This window comes from Diadema antillarum, unplaced genomic scaffold, assembly GCF_040938485.1.
Source record: "Diadema antillarum isolate AM-2024a unplaced genomic scaffold, OU_Dant_1.0 seq00000382_RagTag, whole genome shotgun sequence".
Taxonomy (NCBI): Eukaryota; Metazoa; Echinodermata; class Echinoidea; order Diadematoida; family Diadematidae; genus Diadema; species Diadema antillarum.
Window position 1 is genome coordinate 1,790,332 of NW_027271380.1, and position 20,921 is coordinate 1,811,252.

General features: G+C 39.1%; 1 long non-coding RNA gene and 1 pseudogene across 1 annotated transcript; both read right to left on the minus strand.

Moving 5' to 3' along the window:
• Nucleotides 1-4,429: 4,429 nt before the first annotated feature.
• Nucleotides 4,430-11,344, minus strand: LOC139731669 (uncharacterized; annotated as a pseudogene).
• Nucleotides 11,345-12,987: 1,643 nt separating this feature from the next.
• On the minus strand, nt 12,988-18,569 carry LOC139731692 (uncharacterized). Its single transcript, XR_011710974.1, has 3 exons — nt 18,276-18,569; nt 16,890-17,034; nt 12,988-13,993 (listed from the first exon to the last, which is right to left on the minus strand). It is a non-coding gene; the product is annotated as an uncharacterized lncRNA (long non-coding RNA).
• Nucleotides 18,570-20,921: the final 2,352 nt, after the last annotated feature.

Sequence of the window (20,921 nt, forward strand, 5' to 3'; positions counted from 1 at the left end):
AACCTTCTTCTCTAGAACCAGAAGTGATAGAGCTAGGTTAATACTATGAGTTAGCACATTGATGACTGTAGTTTCAAGATTGTTCATGGCAGAATCAGGGGTGCCCCCCTTGGGACCCAGGGGGGGGGGGGTGGGGGTGAGGAGGGGTCCTAATGGGGCCTAAATTGTACATTTTTATCTTCTTCTTGAGAACCCCATGACCCATTTTCACCAAACTTGGCAGGTAGCATTCCTAGGGGGTTAGGATCTCAATTTGTTAAAATGGGCACCATGCCCCGCCCAGGGGGCCCCCAGGGGGCCCAAACCCCCCAAATGAAGGAATCTTTAAAAATCTTCTCTAGAATCAGAAGTTATAGAGCTGAGATAATACTATGAGTGAGTACATTAATGACTGTAGTTTCAAGTTTGTTCATAGGAGATCCAGGGGTGCCCCTCTTGGGGGTAGGGGGGAGGGGGGTGGTTGGAAGGGTCCAAATGGGGGCCTGAATTGTACATTTTCATCTTCTTCCTGAAAACCTCATGATGGATTTTTGTCAAACTTGGCAGGTAGCATCCCTAGGTGGTCAGGATCTCAATTTATCAAACTGGGCACCATGCCCCACCCAGAGGGCCCCAGGGGGCCCCAATTCCCCCAAATTAAGGAATCTTGAAAAAATTGGGCCCTTATTGTACATTTTCATCTTCCACTTGAGAATGCCTCGTCAAATTTTGGTAGAGCTGTGAATAATTTAGATTAGTGACTGCGTGAAAGGTGAACTTGCGATACTCAGGTGAGCGCTAGACCCGCGGGTCTCTTGTTGTTATCATCAGGGGTTTTCGTACTACAACCTTGTCCACAGTATACTACCTATGTTACACGGACAGTATGTCTTCGTAACATAGGTACATTACGACATATCAACTGATTTCCTTTGTTGTGGTGTCAGATGTTAAAACCTACACACATAGACTTTATGTATGTTCCCATGAAGAACACTAATGTAACAGTTCTTTGGAATTATACCTGCTGTATACCTTTGGAACAATACCTATGTTACACAGACTTCAATTCTTTGTAACTCTGGTATGAAAGAAGGTAGACTTAATAATAAGAAGAAGAATGATGTCGAGCCTTACACAATTTGACCTTATATACTCTGACTAACAACTTCATCAACTGTCAACTCAACTATGAAAACTAATAAAGAGAAATCATACAAGTTTTCTTGTCTTCTCCATGTTCTTTGTTTGAAGTTAATTTCTGCGCTTTTCTACAATGTCCATTTTCCCTCCGTGCAGTTTTCTTTTTGTCTAGTTTGTTATGTTCGCTCTTCTTTGGTGTTGCTTTGTCAGCTTCCTCTCTCTGTTTGTGGAGTGCTGTGGCTGTGCCCTTTTCACTCTTTCACGTAGTTTAATCACGTAGCGGCGGCAGAGGAGGATCCATGGCAGATTCATCGACAAACTGGACAAAAGGTGTGAAGAGAAATAAAATGAAAGAATTAACAGAAAATTTGTGTCTGTGTACTCTTTATATTCCTGTTGATGTATCTGTGTATATATGAATGGAATTAAATAATTCGGACAATTTTGCTTACCTTTCTACCTCTTGTCATACCAGTTGGCTACAGTTCCATGTGTACCATCCACCAAAAAAAAAAAAAAAAAAAAAAATATGGGTTACGCGTAAAATGATGTACAGCAGTAATGTTAATAATAGTAATAATAATATAGCATGTATAAAATCATTTTAATATTCTACGCTAATTTTTTTTTTCACATCTATGTAAGCTAGCAAGGCCAAGGGCAGGGCGCTGCCCCCAGTGTCATGGCTAGGGTTAGGGATAGGGTTAGGTTTATGGTTACGGTCCTATTCCAAATAGACCTCAAACAAAATACTAGGCCCCCTTCTTTTTTTTTTTACGGTACTCAATCCCCATCAAATTCAAAATTTTTGCCCTCTTTTTAGGATAGGATAGACCAATATTATAAAATGCCAATTTTGATCGCGGTACATATGGAACTATTTCCTACCAATTACCTACCCAAAATGAATACGAAACTGGCATTTTAGCTTTGAGACTTTACAGTGGGTGAACGTGGAATGGAAACGGTGAACCCATGTACTGCTTCATCAGAGCACCGTAAAGCCATCTAACACTACTATTAACAGGTCAGTGAAATCTTGAAAGGAAAACACTGACATTGTAAATCTGTTCAAGAGAAAGAATCTAACAGCTCTTAATTCCCAAAATATCAACAACAAAATTGGGCAAACTCTTTCTTTAGCTCAGACGCAGTCTGGACGTCTACGTATTCCAACTTCATAGTACCGTACTAACGTTCAGCACATCTCCTCGGTAGATACGAATGACATAAGTAAGGTCCAAAATTCACAAGAATCGGGAGGTAAAATAATGTTATATTGCCGTGAAGATACACTGGACATACTTTTGTACGGTTTTCTAAGAGAGGGACACATGCTCCTTTTGCAGAGACGGGCATAAAAGGGGAAATTTGGCGATCACAATTACAAACATGAACAAGTAACAAATATCTCAGTATGTGGGACTACAGCGTGTTAACAGCATCATCGTCCACCGTATATTTGGCCAGTTTAGTGGTTTTAATATCGTTTTTTTCCTCCAATACAGTTTACAAAATGTGACAAAAGTTATTTACTTCGTAAAATAGCGTACAAGCTTACTGATTGACATCGGAAACATTGAAATTCCCGATCGGAAACATTGAAATTCACGTACCGATGTAACACGGACTACAGCAGAAAAACGGGTCTTGCGCCGTCCAGGTAGGTGTGAACGGGCTGTAAGTGGTCTTCCCGCCGTTGGGGAAGTACTGCCAGTGACGTAAATACGATTGCTGAAGTTAGTACCTCTTCTTTTTGTCGCGAGCGCGACTTTCTTATCCGATGTTACACGAAGAGGCCGGACTTCGGACGGAAGTACGGTAATATGTTCTGTGTTTTCTCTTTTATTTGGAGCTTTTTGATGCTAATTTTTGGACAATAATACTCCTAAAATATGAGTCTAATTATAGAAATCAAGTTTCTGATCATATTATGATTATAAGTGTATGTAAAACCATGCAATACCGATGTTACAACAAAAATCGCCGCGGACTTCGTTTGTAACATCGGTATGAGGTTGCTTCAAGATGCTCTGGTGTTCTTATTTTGTGACACATGTTTATGTGCCTTAGAGTCTTTGTAGAAGTCACCTTGCCTCTCTTAATTATGATAGGCATAATGCTGAAAGGTTGTGTATTTCTGTATTACATTGCCATGAAAATGGCATATATTTTTGTCACAACTGGTACCACAAAAAAACCATGAGACATCAACAATGAAACAGTCACAGACAAAATAAATTTGTACACAGGCTTGTTTTTTATTCATCAAATAATTCTTCACACATCTCTCTCCAAGAATAACCACAAACCACAAGCAATTATTTGATAAAATTTTCAGAATATGACTTTTATTCCCTGCACAACATGAAAATCTAGAGCAGGCCCAACCCCATGGAATGACCCATATCCAGTCATCAAAAGAATGGGAGGGGGTAGTGATAACTTTGTGTATCATTACACAACATCCCTTTTGTTTGGAAATTAAGACTCCTCTCTTAATTTTTTTTTTTTTTTTTTTTTTTGAGGGGGAATGGGTTTACACACAATAATTCAATATATATTGGATGACCATGTACAATACATGCTTGTGAAACCGTTTATCATAGTTCCAAACTCTTACATACTTTCTCTCTTGCTCAAATCCTCACAATAATAATATACAGTTAAATCAATTAGACCAATTACTGTATATGAAATGCACGATGAAGACATTTAAGTTCTTCTTTAAGTTCTGCTTAAAAGACTTAGTCATGCCGAGGGGGTGTATGATACATGAACTTATTTTACCATTGAGTGAAATGTCCTTGTCTTGTTTGTATTTTGGGAACTATTCAAGTTACCAAATTAAGATATCATGTTCAATAATGTCTATACCATTTTTAGGATATACATTTAAAACAAGTCGAATTAAATTGTGCAGACTTATGCACTATAATAATACATGTATTTACAAAATGTTGTGCAGACTTATGCACTGTAGACAAATCATTAATGTGATCTTGCCTATCATAAAACAATGGCAATTCATGTAACACAAAACAAAGTAAAAACAATTCGCTGGTCATTATTCTGTGCAGTGCGATAAACAATCTGATCCAAATAACAACCTTGAGTGCTTGTATCTAATGCACTATCTATACATATGTCTTCGTAATAAAATCATTGGGAAGATAATAGGAACGCTCAAGGAATAAAAGTCAAGTCTATGATCCAGGCAAAATGTCATTCAATTTTGAAAGACTATCATAGAATATCATGGCTTACAAACCTTTCCTATTAAGAGGAAATCTTTCCAAATGACTAGAATAATAAAATGTAATGAACGTGAACTCGCGCTTTCAAGCGAGTTAAACATAAGACGAGTATTCCAAACTCGTAAAGCATTCATCAAGAAGATGGAATAGATAAATCGTCCATAGACAAGTAATCCCAAACTTGTACATTAAAAAGACATAACAAATATGTGACACACTGTGTATCACACAGAATCCATTTAAAGGTCCTGTAGACTCATAGAGGCACAAAATAACAGTACATGAAGTTAAAGTGTCGCATACATAATTTCTATTTACAAAGTCACACATACAATTGTCTCATGAATTTCTTGGGTGTTCCAGTTACAGGAATATTCTTGTCTGCCAAGATACTTTGGACCAAGTCATACATGTCTGGGTATAACCCTATGTTCCACCAAAAACATATGCCTTGGGGGTCATTATCAGTAACATTCCTAACAAATGAAGTCAGAACTTGTAACTGTCCAGCCTTGAATCGCCCTCTGTGTAATGACATTTCGTTGTCTGTGGGGGCACTCATGAGCAAATCAAATTGCCTTTCTAGGTCGGGCTGTTGTAGGGGGTTGGGGGCGGCTGTGCCATCATTTGAGGGCAGGGAGTCAACATAATCTCTGTCATTGAATGGGTCAGTGGTTTGCATGCACATAATTTGGTCAGCAGTACACTCTGGTCTGATTTCGTCATGCTCATCCATGAACTGTACTGACGGCTTGTCAGATTTTTGACCAGTCTCGTTTTGTGCTGCTTTGCCTAGTCTTTCTTTCAGTCGCTGTATGTGCGTGATTTGTTTTCTGTCATCAGACGCTTTCATGAAACAGGGTTTCAGCCTGTTGAAATTGAAAACATCTCGCAGGATTTCTCCCTTGAGAGTTGCCAGAATGTAGTGGGTCCTATCCAAAACCTCGTGTATGACCAGGGGTCCAACCCATTCAGCTGCTATTTTTCGAGAGTTAGCAGTGAGGGAAGAGGATGTAGGCTTGTACAAATAGACTAGTTGACCTACTGAGTAGATTGGTGATTTGTTCAGTCTATTTGCAATCTCTGCATTCTGCTTGTTCTGTTGTTTTCTTTGCAGTGAAAGCATGGTCTGAGAAATGTGGTCAAATTTCTTCTTGAGATGGTCCACATATTCATCATATGTCTAAGAAAGTCCATTCATGGGGTTGAAGGTCAAGTTGGTTAGATTTGGGGTGTCTCGGCCAAAAACAAGTTCATAGGGGGAATGGTCACCTAAATGTGGAGAGGAAAAGGAGTTGTAGGCATAGCATGTGGTCGAAATGTATCTTACCTAGTCATTTCCAAATTGGTTAAGGTTGATTTTGAGAAAGTCAGAGAGAACACTACATGTACAAACACATCTATACGAGTTTCTTCAGGCAGTGAATTTTTCTTTGCTACATGGAGCTTGCATGCAGAAGTAGTACTGGGAGCACCCTTTTCCCTTTCTTTCCGAGCTGAAGGGGGTTTTGAAGGGGGTTTTGGTTCTTTTGAATCCCGTCTGCGGACGTGGCAGAGTCTTTCTTCCAAGCACCCACTAGCTGGACGGCCTTTCCTACCGGCAATCATCCAGGCTTCCTAAAACAATGTCCAAACAGGAGAGGTTAACACTTTAACGGGAAAAAATAATATACACACACAAACACAGATGAATTACATATGAAAGGATAATTGAAAATGGTGAAATACAGTAGAGCCTGCTTTATTTAGAGACCACCTGTCTGTAGACTTTAGAGGCTGCATTTACCGTACTTTTTGAAACTGATTTTTCATTGGAGCCTGTAATAAAGAAAAGTTGTCAAATCACAATGCAGAATGCTACTTGATGCAAAGATTATGGGTACCCCATTTTACTTTGTAGAAGTTGCGTCTTCGCATAATCGCAACACGACACAGGGAGAGAGGAGAACGGCATGCGTGAATTTTTGTCTAAATGTCCGTGTTCAAAACTGCAGGATTCACATGAAACACAAGCAAGAGATTCACATATCACAAGTTCACAACCACTGACTAAATTTATGAACATGATGAATTGACCTAGATCTATAGGAAATCAGTAATGTATGCTCACAGTCACAGCCTACATGCAGGTCTAGTCTACCTGTTACATCTATCCGGACTGCTGCGCCGCACAGTAACAAACAGAGAAACACCGTAACCCGTAATATTCCAGTACTGCACAGGCATACCCCTTTGTGGCTCTAACCGGCTTTGGAATATCAAAAATAAATAGGATTATCTGGTTTTTAAGATTCGTGTTTACCTGCAAGTTTGTGCTCTAGTCTAGTCACTCTAGATTCATATTATTTATGAGATTTTTTCTTACCTCTAAATTGAGGAATTACAAATGTAACTCTGGAAATCCCCAGTTTTCAAGTCGGTCTCGAACGACGTCCATCTTGCAATCTTTATGGTCCAACTAAATACAGCATGGCATCCGGGGCACGTGATGGTTATTTCTTATTAGCTAGTTTGTAATCATGTGAGGTAACTTTTTTTTTTATACCACTACATATTAATATTCAGTGGCGGGAATTGGGGATTTTAATCAACCAGTCCTTAACCAACATAAGTTTTTAACCATCTGTTTATTTTAATGTATTATTTGTTCACAGCATACATGGCATCACCAAACATATGAATTTTAGAACCCCGATTTCTTTCACCTAATTTGAAGCTTTTAATCAGCCGGGTCAGCTGTACGCGCATACACTAACCGACTAAGCGTACAATGTCCGATCAGCTGTGCGGTTGACTCTGAGTGGATCTGATTGGATCGCGTCAGGTCCGCGACCGTTCTATTTAGAGTAAGGGGGTGACACGTACGGAGCTCGGTGCCTATTTACGTGGCAGGGACACGAAGGCGATTTATTTACCCGGTCACGCACTGACTGCATCGGAACTGTTTCTTTTGCAGCAGATTTTTTGGCTAAATTGCAGAATACCCCGGCAATCCTTCATTCCGAGCGTGTCTCCCATAGACACTGTGCTTTATTCCGTCAGCGTACGGCCATAGAAACACGTTATTAAGGGGAAGCACGCACAAGAGTGCTGGGGTATTCTGCAATTGCTCAGATTTTTTTTTTTTCTTCAGATATAAAAAAAAAAAAATTCTATCACTTTTTACTTTTTTAAAGGCTAGGATAGGAAACGGCTGCCCTCGCCGTCTAATGTGGGGCATGAGCGTTCAGCTAACGTTAGCCGAGCCCGGGTCTGGCCCGCTAGACACAGCCGAGCGAACAGCGCTCGTGCTAACGTGTGCATGCATGTATACATGCATCTACTGCCCCCTATAAAGCTAACAAAATAGGTCCAGTTATGTTTTGTTGGTGGTTACAGGATGTTTAGATACTAGTATGTGATTAGATATGGTATTTTGTGGATATTATATTTCAAGTTTAGATACAAACAAAATAAATCATTTTTACAACGAACATGTTTGCAAAAGACTGAATAGCTCAGTTGGTAGAGCACTGGACTGATAAACCGAGGTTTGCAGGTTCAAATCCCATTTCAGATTTTTTTTTTTTTGTTCACTTTATGTATTCAAAAATGATTTTTCTCGGTTACTTTCTTTCTACTTATATGGAATTTATTCCAAAAACTTATTGTGAGAACAGCTTTACAAAATGATCTGATCAAACCAGTCAGTCCATTGACCTGCAAATGACATGGAAATATTCATAATCTTTGGAGTTTTAGATGTTGTAATTCGTGTAGTCATTCTGTATATTGTCTCCATGAATCTTGCATTATTATATTGACATGTAATCTATGAATTAGAAATGAGAAATCTGGCTCAAATTGCTGCAATCTCATTTCAAATTTCTTACCCGTATAAATAAACCTTACAATTCTCTGGGAAAAAAGAGGAATGTCTTTTGTACATAACAAATTGATATTTCCAGTGTTGGGTTCCTCTCTCTCCCATTCTTTCACTCGTTCTCTCATAATTTCATCTATCTCCTTATACTTGTCGAAATCTGCCCCCCCCCCATCCCTTCCTCTCTCCCCCTCTTGCACACACTCTGTCTCTCTCTCTCTTGCACACACTCTCTCTCTCTTGCACACTCTCTCCCCCCCCCCTCTTTCTCTCTCAATTGCTTTCTCTCCTCTGCTCTTTTTATTTGTTTCTTCCTCATGTTTTGTTTCTGGAATGTCTACACTTTCATATCAGATAACTCGATTTCTCACTGACCCCAAGATTGCTTATTGCTTCCTCTGGCTCTCAAAATTTTGATAATTTTAATACAAATACTACACGTGGAAGTTTGGTTTCTTTTTCCAACAATTTATTCAAATGTGATAGAATTTCAATGGCAGAACAATTTTAGGCACTAAACTGAACTACATTTGGCAACACAAGCCAATGCAATAAATATACTAACAAATTCATTATTTGCTCAGAAATAGCAATACTGAATGGAAACATTTTACAGTAGTTTCCATAACACTAAAATTGTAGCACTCATTTACAGGGGAACTTCGTTACGAGCTCCTTGGGACCACAGAAATTTCCTCATTATATCGGGTATCTCGTTATATCGGCTTGTACCGAAAGGTTGGGTTGCGTCGCGTCGCGTCACGTTGACGCCAACGCTCCCAACGCTCCCAACGCACCCTTTCGGTCAAACCGGGGGAGCTTTGGCCGAATGGTCGCGTTCGCGTCAACGCGACGCGACGCAACCCAACCTTTCGGTACAAGCCCGTTATATCAGGGATAAAAACAAAGAGTATAAAAAGAATGGGACCTGAAAAATTACCTCGTTATATCCGAGCTTGTTATAACGAGGTTTCACTGTACATATGCAGAGATGCCAGGGGTGCTATTCAAAATTTCCCGAACTACTATCTGTAACACTCACCTGTTTATAATAATTGCAATTTACCTACAAGAATGGACGCAAATGTACTGTAGTAATCATTATTTTCTTCTTTCACAGTCTTTTCTTCCCTTCTACACTTATTATTCAGGTACAAACATTGTTTAAATTTCCTGAAGTTCTGTTTTTCCTTGGAAAAATTTCCTGAATTCAGGAAATTTCCTGAAAAGTGGCATCTCTGTATGTGGAACATATTTTACAAATAATCAAATCTATTTAATGAAAAGCCTAATTACTGGCTTCTACTTGTCAATAAGATATTAATATTCATTGCAGTATGTTAGATCAGAATCATCAGATGTGTTGAATCCATAGAGTTACATACTACTAAGTACTAAAGTGCGCACTAACCCGGAAGAGACGCCCTTCATTGAACGCGCCCTGACATTTTAATAGGGGACTGTGCAACCATTGAACTCTATGCTGAAGACAAAGCTAGCTGGCTACTACTTGGCTACTGCCTACGTGACGCGTCAGATCGCCCCAACCAATGTGTGTAATTACGCATAGGTGCACACGCTAAAGGGACTGCGCTGTAGTTCAATTAGGGCTGTTTGATAACATGCACTGGTACGCGTACTACTCACTCTAGTCTTCGTAGTATGTAACTCTATGGTTGAATCACAGTAAACAACAAACCATGAGAAACTGATCAGAAAGAAGTAATCGTAGTCATGTTGCATGTTACTGCATACTTCGATATAAAAGGTATCAAAATCTTCACTAGCAATAACATCAAGTTAAAGCCTGTATCATATAACTCATGTTGAATGAAAAATATGATCTATGGGTTAAACTTCTTTTTGGTATAAAATCAATTCCCAATCTTCTCACTCGTGGAATTAGCTGAAAAATGCACGATATAATCTTCCTATGCAGGTTTCTCATACTAGTATACAATGACTACATTTTAAGAAGGGAAGGGCATTTTTTAAAGAAAAATGAAAACATTACCATGAAATGGTTTAAATATCCTCAAAGGTGAAATTCAAATTTTCCCAAAGAATCAACCAATGATAACAAAGATGTTATTGTCACTACGCTTTTGTAAGATTTGAATATTGGATACACTGTAGTCCAATATGCCTAACATTATCTAAACTTTAGCGAAGCTTTAGAAAAGGCTTTAAGTGAAGGCCAATGTTTTCCGAATTTTGCAGGCCATTAATGTGAATAATCAGTAATGCACAACTCCACATTCATGTTTGGTTGCTTTTTGTGTTTTTTTTCAGGACAGGTACGCTTGTTGTGCCCAGAAACTCCACACACACTGCATGTCTTTCTGTAACCTTCACGTTTACATGATGGTTCCAGGTACTCAACTCTATTTTGGATGTTCATAACTTGTCTCAATGCTTCAATATTGCGTCGATTTGAAGAAGAAAAATACCAGCTAGTTATTCGATCGTTCAATTTTTCAAAAGTTTGTTGTGAAAACTTGCTGAGATTGCCATGAAGGCGGATTGAGTCACTGACATGTTTTGCAAATACATGCATGTATACTGTGATATCACCTGAAGTATGGACTCGGTAGAATTTGTCAACCCATGCACAAGCTTGTGACTGGAATTCCACCAACTCGTCCTCTGTCATATCCTTTTTCATCTGGTTAACTAGCTCTCCAAATTTCGACCACAAAAACTTGATATCTTCAAGCTTAGGATTATCAGAACCATAAAAATCCTCTAAACATATGGCCTTTTGAATTTTTTGATGCTGTGGCCCAATGAAGTCTTGATGAGTGAGATAACCTTGTTTATCAACATAAAACTGCCATTCGATTCCGAGGTTTTGGACAAACTGTTCGAATTTCAACATAGATGGGCAATTCAATTTGTCAACATTCTTGTCATTCTTCTTAATGTTGTCGTTTGTCCTGATGCGTAGTACAAGTTGACGGGTCAGCTGGTCCGAGATGCGGAGATACAGATGGAGGGGATCTGGTATGACGTGAGTGACTGGAATGTGGGGGAAGATTGGAGCATGCAAACAATTGTAGTTTTCCGTTTTCTTGGTTTTCTTCTTTTTGCACAGCTGGTTCATTTCGGATATGTTCCTTGCAGTTCCAGATTGGTTGAGACGGTGAAATTCCCCTTTATGTGTTTGGCACCACACACAACAATAATTTGCCGAGCAGGCACCTAAGCCAAGGATGATATTAGTAAATTTCAAATCAGCACAAATAATGTATTTCAGTTTGATAGTTCTGCCATGAACTGTAATTTCCTGAAGTGACTGGGTATCTCGTACTATGTCTTGTAGTGCATCTGCCAATTCGTTGTACTTTTCAGGGATCTTTCCAATTGCTAACAATAGGTCATCCGACCGCCAAGAATCTGTAATTACTGTCATTCCAAAATTGGTTACATGTAGACGGCCAACCGATGTTCCATCACCTGTGATTTTGATTACAAGTTCATCATCAGTTATCGGCCAAGCACTTTCCAAGAAACGTCTGAGTTTTACTTCAAGTCTCTCTTGAACACCTTTTTTGTTTGGAAGTAGCTGTACAGAAAATGTGGCATTTAATTCTGCCCTGCGTTGTTGAATTGCATAAAGTGATGGATAATTGGTTCGTATAGGCAGGTGATCTTTGAATTGGTTTAAGAATTGTTGATTTTCTATGGCTAGTTCTTGGTAGGCATCATCTGAAATAAGGTTTGAGTCCTTTATGTATAGCATCCGATCCACCGAGGGTCCAGAGGGCAAGTCGTCTGTTGGATAATCATGGTAGCCTACAGTATTTCCATAGTGATCTTTTACAAGCATTTTCTGGATTTTGATGTTATCTTCTGCCAGCAGGTCACGAGCAAAGTTCACACTTTCATTAAGGTTTTTCTTTTGTACACTTTTCCAGGTTGGCCCATATTTTGTTTTAGGTAGGACTTTCCTTTTGTTTGTGCGTCTTTTAAGGAGTCTTCCTAATAACACATGTGCTGTTTTTGCACTCTTCTGGCATTCTTTCGCTTGTCTTTTCTGGCCTCTAACTTCGTCTTCTGCTACCTTCCTACGTTTCCTTTCATTTTCTAGTTCATGTTCCATTTGTCTTTTAACTCCACCGAGATTTAATTTATATATGGTGCTTTTCAACTTGTCCAAAAATTGTTGACCTTGCCTGCCACCAGCACTCAAAGCCTTTGATGCAGGTCGCATAATATATCGTATTTTGTCATCGAGACGTTTAACAATGCCAGCATCTGCATATTTTGCATCAATGCTGTTCAAATGAAATATTTTCTTTAGTACAGATTCACTCTGTTTGAGTCCAGGTCCCATATCACTTTCGCGTACTAGCTGGTACAAAGTAAAGCAATTGATGTAAATTACCCACGATTCTGAATTTGTTCCAGAAGGTGCACCAAATACTGCAGGTAGAAAACTTACACTAAATACTAAGTATAGTGCCAAAGAGGAAAAAATTAGCTTCACAGTCAACAGTTTCATTTTTTTTTTTTTTTTGGGGGGGGGGGGGGTTTAAACAGTAATTTTTAGCACAATAGTCATAATTCAATACAAAGTAAAGTCAGCTGGAAACTTAGGTTTTTAGATTGAAGCTTACACAATTCAAGCAGTGTAATTCTCACTGTAAGTACTGTGTGTCCAAAGTTGAATCGACCAAAATGAGTCAGCGATGAACACAATCAAAAATCTAAATCATTTGGAAGATTTCAAAACTTCCACCCAGTTCAAACACCAGTGTAAGTTACATCATTGTACACACACAGTTTGAACTCAGATACACGCATATCTGGAAAAGTTTCAATTAAATATGAATTTGAAAGTTTGATGAGCTAAACAACCATATGAATCGGTCCGAATGTGTACTTGAATTACTTGAAAGTCACAGTTTGAACTCAGATATATCTGGCAAAGTTTCAATTAAATATGAATTTGAAAGTCTAATGAGCTACACAACCATATGAATTTGTCCGAATGTGTACATGAATTACTTGGAAGTTACAGATGAGATAACAAGCCCATGCTTTATAAGGTGACCCCTACTTTGCCTAGTTCAAACTTGTTTCCTCGATCTTTCACGAAACGAAAAACAAGAAGATGTCCACGATGGAGTAGTTTTTTGTCAAGTTGTTTTGTTTCCACATTTACAACATATTGTTCCAGGCACCTTCTTTCATGTATCCATATCTGTATAGTGCTCTCCACAACATAAGCAAAGTCTCCTGCTGCATTGACTATGCGAAAAAACCAATCAGTCCCTAGAAATGTGGCAACGGATGCCCAATCAGCTGTGAAGATGTCTTTCCTTTTCAAACGGACTGGATGACCATTTATGACCTCCACAAACCTATTGAATGTTTCTACTTGTATGGGAATATGCAGAGTAACTTCGGTGTCCTGAACACGGGAAATATTGAGGTTTTCTTTCACCTTGACAAGCAAATCCTTTTTCACAAGTTCCAGAGCATCTGATTTTTCCTCATTCACATCTACAACTTCACTTTTAAGTCTCCATTCATTGTACTTATCTTCCCATCCGACATAATGGACTAAAACTTCATCACCTTTATCAGATATTCTTTCATCGAGGACTTCCAAGCGGAATAGCGTAGCTGTGGACCATTTGTCTTTCTTTTCGTGAAGACGTTCATTTAAGTTCACACTGACATCTTCAAAGCCATGGTCGTGAATTGAAGCATAATCCACACGCCTCTTCTTTCTCAGATCCATAACCTGAAAGAAATATTTACAAAAAGAACACAATTTTTGGCTCTGTGCATGGTCCCTAGTACATTTTATGAAGACCGAGGTGAAGTGGAACAGGAGGTGAAGTGGGACGGCTTAGTGCAAAAAGCGCGGCGCGTTAAATGGCCCGTCAATCAGCGCGTTAAACGGCGCGTTGCAAAAAGCTCAATTCTTTTCCGAACAATTGGTATTTGCGCTGTTGGTATTCATACAATGACATGCACTACGTGTTACAAAAAAAAACATTTCCCACTTTTGATCCTTAATAGTTCGAAAACTAAATCAGATAACACTGTCATGGATTTAGCTGAATAGTGTACAATAATTTAGTTGGAGTCGATTTGAATATGAAAGAATAGGTTTCATTAAATCCATGATTAATTTTAAAGTTAGGGTCCAGATTTTGGTCAGAGTGTGTGCTTACAATGACCCTGAACAATGGACATGAATACCACTTTTTCAGAGCTCTGCCGACTAGGCTTCTTGTCTCTTGCTCCAGGGCACATAAATACTTTATTATCAATTCATGTGGCTTGCCCTGGGCTCTGCTAGTCTGAATTCATGGTATCGAAAAAAAACTATAAATTTGTCAGATTACTAGTAAACAATTGTGTTAAAAAAACTTTAGATTTTAAGCTTATACCAAATTTAGTGATAGCCTCATTGAGACAAATTTTGAAAATGATTGTCAGCTGGAATGAAACGTGTGGTATGCAAGCACATGGAAACAGGGCTTACTTTTTTGTGCGTGCATTTTACCCTTTGCCATGAATTCAGGTTAGCAGTGTCTAGGGCAATCCAACATAAATCATTAATAAAGCATTCATGTGCCTGTGAGCAAGAGACCAGAAGCTTAGTCGGCAGAGCTCTGAAAAAGGTCATGAAGGTGGTATCCATGTCCATTGTTCGAGGTCATTGTAAGCACACACTCAGATACACAACATTGCTTTCTGTGTAATTAAAGATCAAGTTTTCTACTGAGAATTAGAATTTGACCAAAATCTGGAATATAACTTTAAAATCAATCATGGATTTATTGAAACCTATTTATGCTTTCGTATTCAAATCACCTCCAACTAAATTGTACACTATTAAGCTATTTCTCATATCCACGACAGTGTCATCTGATATATAGTTTCCGAACTATTAAGGATCAAAAGTAAGAAATGTTTTTTCTAACAAGTAGTACATGTCATTGTATACCTTACATACATTTAATAGCACAGCCATAGACATGACATCGTCTAAGTTACCGACCCAAAGTTAAATGAAATTCGTGGTGAGTAGCTTTTAATACTTGTTTTGCATATTTTATTTCCTTGTGAAAACCGCAAAACTAATTCAATAGAATGTCCTAATCAATTTATTCGGCGTTGATTGATTCTAATCGTCTAGTTTTAAATAGGGTTGGCCGCTCATTTCCCTATTAATTACAGACGTCCTTATAAAATAAGAGGCCAGTGAATTTCCGACAGATTTTCATTCGGTCTATCCTACTGGCAAATCAGTTGACCGATTAGCCAGCAAACATAAAATACCATATGTGGGACTGCACTGGTATTTTCACCAAAACACGCGCAGAATGGCTCCTAAAACTACAGACGATTAGAATCAATCAACGCCGAATAAATTGATTAGGACAATCTAAACTGAATTAGTTTTGTGGTTTTCATCAAAAAAGAATAGAATTTCCAAAACAAGTAAAGTTACTCACCGCAAATTTCGTTTAACTTTGGGTCTGTAACTTTGACGGTGTCATGCTGACTTTCCGTAACGCTCCACTACCGCCCATCAGCTACAGTGTATGCAATACCTATGGCATAATTATGCTGTGCTAATGTATATGTATATGTATATGTATATGTATAATGATCGACATGTATAAATACCAACAGCGCAAATAGCAATTACTCGAAAAATAGAAAACTTTTTGCAATGCCACAAAAATCTATATTTTATTCATTTTTTACGCGCCGTTTGACGCGCCATTTCACGCGCCATTTAACGCGCCGCGCTCTTTGCACTAAGCCAGTGGGACAGCTCTATAACTCAAACACTAATAAACTGATGAACAGTCTGCTTTTGAAATATCCCTTAACAGGTGTTGCTAAGCACTCTTCATCTAGATTTAAAAACGTGTCCTTTTTTCACAGGTCTTGCTGCCTTCTTGAAATGGTAAGTAAATTTACAGATACCATACAAGGCTGTGGAGCTATTACACCTGAGTTACATAATGGTCTGGTAGATGTGTAAAAGAATTCACGAAATTTCTTAGGATAATACCTAAACCTCTGATTATGAGCTAATTTTTAGTATTTTTTACCAATGGGGTAAACTGACACACCGATTCTTATTGCACTCCCTGTCCAACTTCTCCCCACGATGTCCCACTTCTCCCAAATAAGTTTCTTACTGTCCCACTTTACCCCTGCCAGTGTCCCACTTCTCCCCAGGGTGTCCCAAGTCACCCCCTAATTCCCCAAATAACAGTTTGTAAAGTCATTGATTACATACAGAGGAAAGACGAAGGCCTAATAAAAACTACTGCACAATACACCGCAGTACCCATTGTCTTTGACGTGTAAACAGGAGCTGGCTATCCTAAATATTCTGGGAGTTACAGGGTAGAATTCATAAAATTGAAAATATGTCCCACTTCTCCCCAGTCTCCCCAACATATGCATAAATCAAAACTGAAATGACAATAACTGCCAGTATGACTAAAACTATTATTGACTTTTTTTTTTTTTTTTATTCCAAGCAAATTATACAGTTTAAGTCCTAGCCTGGCTATTCATAACATGAACAGAAACAAAAATATAGTGATACTTTAAGTTTATAGCACAGTGACAGAGAAGTCAAAAAATTCATGCAGTGATTTTACCAGTTATAATTCTAGCATCTTGCTGTGCAGCAGGTCGACTGAACATTCGCTTGTACATCCTGGCTGATCAGAGTATTTCGTCTCTGGCTGAGCACCGACTGAACATCATGAGCTGCAGTAGAGGATGATGGCAGTGGAGGTCTGTCTGTGATATATAAAACAAAAGGAAATTGTTTTTGTCTATTGATGACTTTTAAAGAAAAAAAGAAAATTGTCTCAAATTCCTTTGGCTTGGGGCTAAAATCGTGTTTTTTGTTGTTGGGTTTTTTGGGGGGCCGAAGAGAAAACAGTAGATCTATAGGCTACACAGAATTTTTTCAAATTGCATTTTTAGGTAATTATTTTGCATACATGTAAATTTGCTTTGCAGCCAAATGAATTTCCTTTTATTCCCTTGAAGTGATGCAAGAAAACAAGAAAACAAACAAACAGAAAAGAAAGCCAGACCCAGAGTCTCTTTAAAACCAAAGTGAGAGAAAAAAAGGAAATGCAGTGTCAGTGCTAGACAGAAAGATCCGTCTGTCCGGAGGACTCTTTTGTATTTTGCCATTAACGCCGTCCTCCGTAGACAGACGGAAGGTTGTAGTACCCATTGCTGTGTGGATGTTCTTAACCACTGTCTCTATGGAAAATTGGGTGAGGTACCTCACCCTTCTCGATTGCGTCTAATTCACGGCCCTAGGTCGGCAAATTTAAGCTTGAATAGTTAAATCAACCCTATATCCCCCCCCCCCCCCCATTGAGAATGATTTTCATTCAAGATTCTCTTGCTAGTCGGTGTGCGGTGACGGGAAAAAAGTGCCCCCCCCCCCCCCCCCCCCCCCCACTGAGCATAATTTTGGAGATTCTGCTGACGGCGGCCGACGATGGAAAAAAGTGAGCCCCACCCCCCTTTAGTTTAGGCTTTAGAGGTTTCTACTAGAATTAGGGAATTCCTGGATCCACCGCTGCTAGGACTAAGTCTAAGCCTGTTCATCGATCAAATGAGTAAGATTAAGAAAGATGATGAATCATTAATATAGACATACAAATGCACACACACACACACACACACACACACACAGTTCAATACAATTATTTTCCTTCTGTATGCATGCAATGCACGAGTTCTGAGAGTACCCAGTAAGCGCAGCCAGCTGATCCGCGTTATTGAAACCCCTTGACTTCCCCTGAGCAAGGATGGTACGACCCGGTTCGCTGGCTGCCTGCAGATTTCAGTGTAACGACATCGTACCGAAAGAATTATGGATTTTATTCAATCATCCCTTTTAACGATTCTGTGCATGCCATCAGGCTCAACATACTTTACAATGTTCCTCAAACGTTTATTTATAAACAGGTATAACTTTGGTGATATAATATTAAAGAGAAACAAGTTAAACTTACCAAAATTTGCGGCTATGCCCGAGCCAGACAGGAGGCAACACAACCGGTGGGCAACGTAACACACGTAAATCAGTGCAATTCCGGTTTCCGCGGAACTCATAGCAAACTTCCCAAAATGAGACAAAGCTCCCAATTGGTTTAATCTTTTGACGGGGGTATTATTCATCCAATGGAAATGCTTTATATATCAAACTGTTCAGAATAACCTGAAGGACTTCAATCTTTTTCCGGTGATGAAAAATAGCCCACTCCCGGCAAGAAACCGCTAGATATAGTCGGAAGAGTTCAGTAAGAAAGATCGATACCACAGAAATTTTGACCAAATTAATGAAAAGTGAGCAATAAATGACGGTGCAATGGAACAACAAAAAATCTTAATTTTTACATCATCATAAAGAAGAAAAGTTAAATTTTCTAATGCTCTTTCCGGTGGTGAACTAGGCCGATCGAATCAGAAGATATGGTTGAAGAAAGGAGGAAATTACACATTTTTACTGCTATTTACTGCAGCGCGCGGTGGGTTTAAAGAGGTTGATGCTTAAGTGTATGGGTAAAATCCATATGCAGGTAGTCATGATTTGCACCAAGCACCTCAACAAATTTGGCATCAGCCTTTGAATCTTTATCTTCAATGAGATTTATGCCTTTCATTATTTCTCAGTCTTTCTTGATGAGGTATTAAATACAGAGCACTTTTCAGGCCATATTTGAGATCATCTTCACTTTTGCAGTAGAAGTTGATGGCAGCTTCCAAGTGTCTGTAATTTCTTCTAGAGAACATGTTAACTGCATTCTCGTCAGACATGTCATATGGGCCTAGGTCCTTCTCTGCTTCTTTGAAATGAACATAGAGAGAAGCTAGCCTCCTCATAGATGCCATCACACTTTTTCGTACTTCTGTTGTCTTGTCAATCTTGTGTCCTTCCTTCTGCCACAGTCTTTAACCAATGGTCAAGATCATTGGATTGGCGCGACAGATGTTGCCGATAGTAGCCATGTCTACACCTATCCCAAAACTTCAAGTTATACTCACTATGATGGTAAAAATTCCTTCCCTTAACCACGACAAAACTTCGATGCCGTTCACACCTACATGCAGTTAGCAAAACTTCAGGTTAATGCTTAACTACTATAGAAAATAAAGGGCACCTCGCATTTTGGTGACCAATATCATCCACAGACAGTGAGCTTTCACCAATACTGCCTGGCGGTGCTTGCATTGCAGGTCTTTTTCACAAAATTTCATGGACATTGTGGTACCAGGGGTAATCCCTCAAAATTTGAGAGCCTACCCCTGATGGACCCACCATTTGAGAATTTTTTTTTTACTCCTTTTTTATGCAAAATACTTTGTTCTTTATCGTCACGGGCTCTTTCGTTTCGTACCCCAGATCGTGCAGACGAACTGTGATTACTTCCCAAATGTCCTTAACTTTCGTCTTCTTCTGTATTTCATCGGCGACCTCCGGCTCGGCCCAGGTTGCGATCAGGGCATTCACTTCACTCTCTCTCCATGATACTCTGGTCCTTTTCTTCGCTTCTTTTCAAGCAGCCGAAGAAGAAGAAGAAGAAGAAGAAGCGGAAGCCATCTTAAATTTCGTTGTCTACCAACCGAAAGAAATAAACAGCACAGAAAACGTTATAACTATAGGCGAATACTGCACACAAAATTCCCTTTAGTGTTTTGTTGCCTATGTGTGCGTTCGTACTGAGTGTTGGGTACCGGAAGTCCCGCCCGTAGAAGGTCACTCAAAACTACAAGAGTGTCGTGGTTAATGAAACTCCATTCACATTTGTCATAGTTTTAGCGCTCTGTTGGGGGGCATTCCCAAAACCACGACGAAACAAAACCCTAAGAAATCTTATGGTGTTCTCATGGTGCCTTCGCCTTAAGGTTTTGTCGTAAACTGTAAACTGCTGTAAACTACTTTTGTTAACAAATCAATATTTCAATGATACAAGCAGTTTACTGAATCTCTGTTTGGTAAGTTTTGTCTCCTTGTCCAAAAAAAAAAAAAAAAAAAAAAAATAAGTTTACATTTCAAAGTAAACATAGGGTAGCAAATTTGTTCCCCTGGTAATACACTTTGTACATGTAACTTTACAGAATTTCAAAACAACATGATATAGACCTAGCAACAAAGGTAGGGGTGCCCCACTCCTGCAAGCATGAGGCTCTTAGTCTTAGCAGTAAACTGCTGTCAGAGCCTCATGGCACCTTCGTATACAAAATTTGGGGGCATGCCCCATGTATGTGCATGGGACTGAGTAAAATTGTAAACTTTGATTTTTAAAATATTCAATTCCTTATTTTAAGTGTCTCAAAAGATCTAAATGTATTGATCTCGTGCTTTATAGAGTCTAGGTAACTATGTTACAAAAATTTTTCTCAACAGTTTGCACAAATTTGAGAGTGAAAATGAAGCCCAGTCCCACATACATGTATCCCCTGTTTTAGCCATGAAAGGTGCTCACGAGTGGGGTGCCCTAGATACTAGACTTAGAAAGATCTAGGATTCTATATATCATTACAATTTAACTTAAATTTACCCTGCAAAACACGTGCAGTAGGCACTCTGGACCTGACCCGTCTTCTTGTAGACTGCTACCCACACCTTCCATGGTATGTCTCGGACTCTTTGTGAC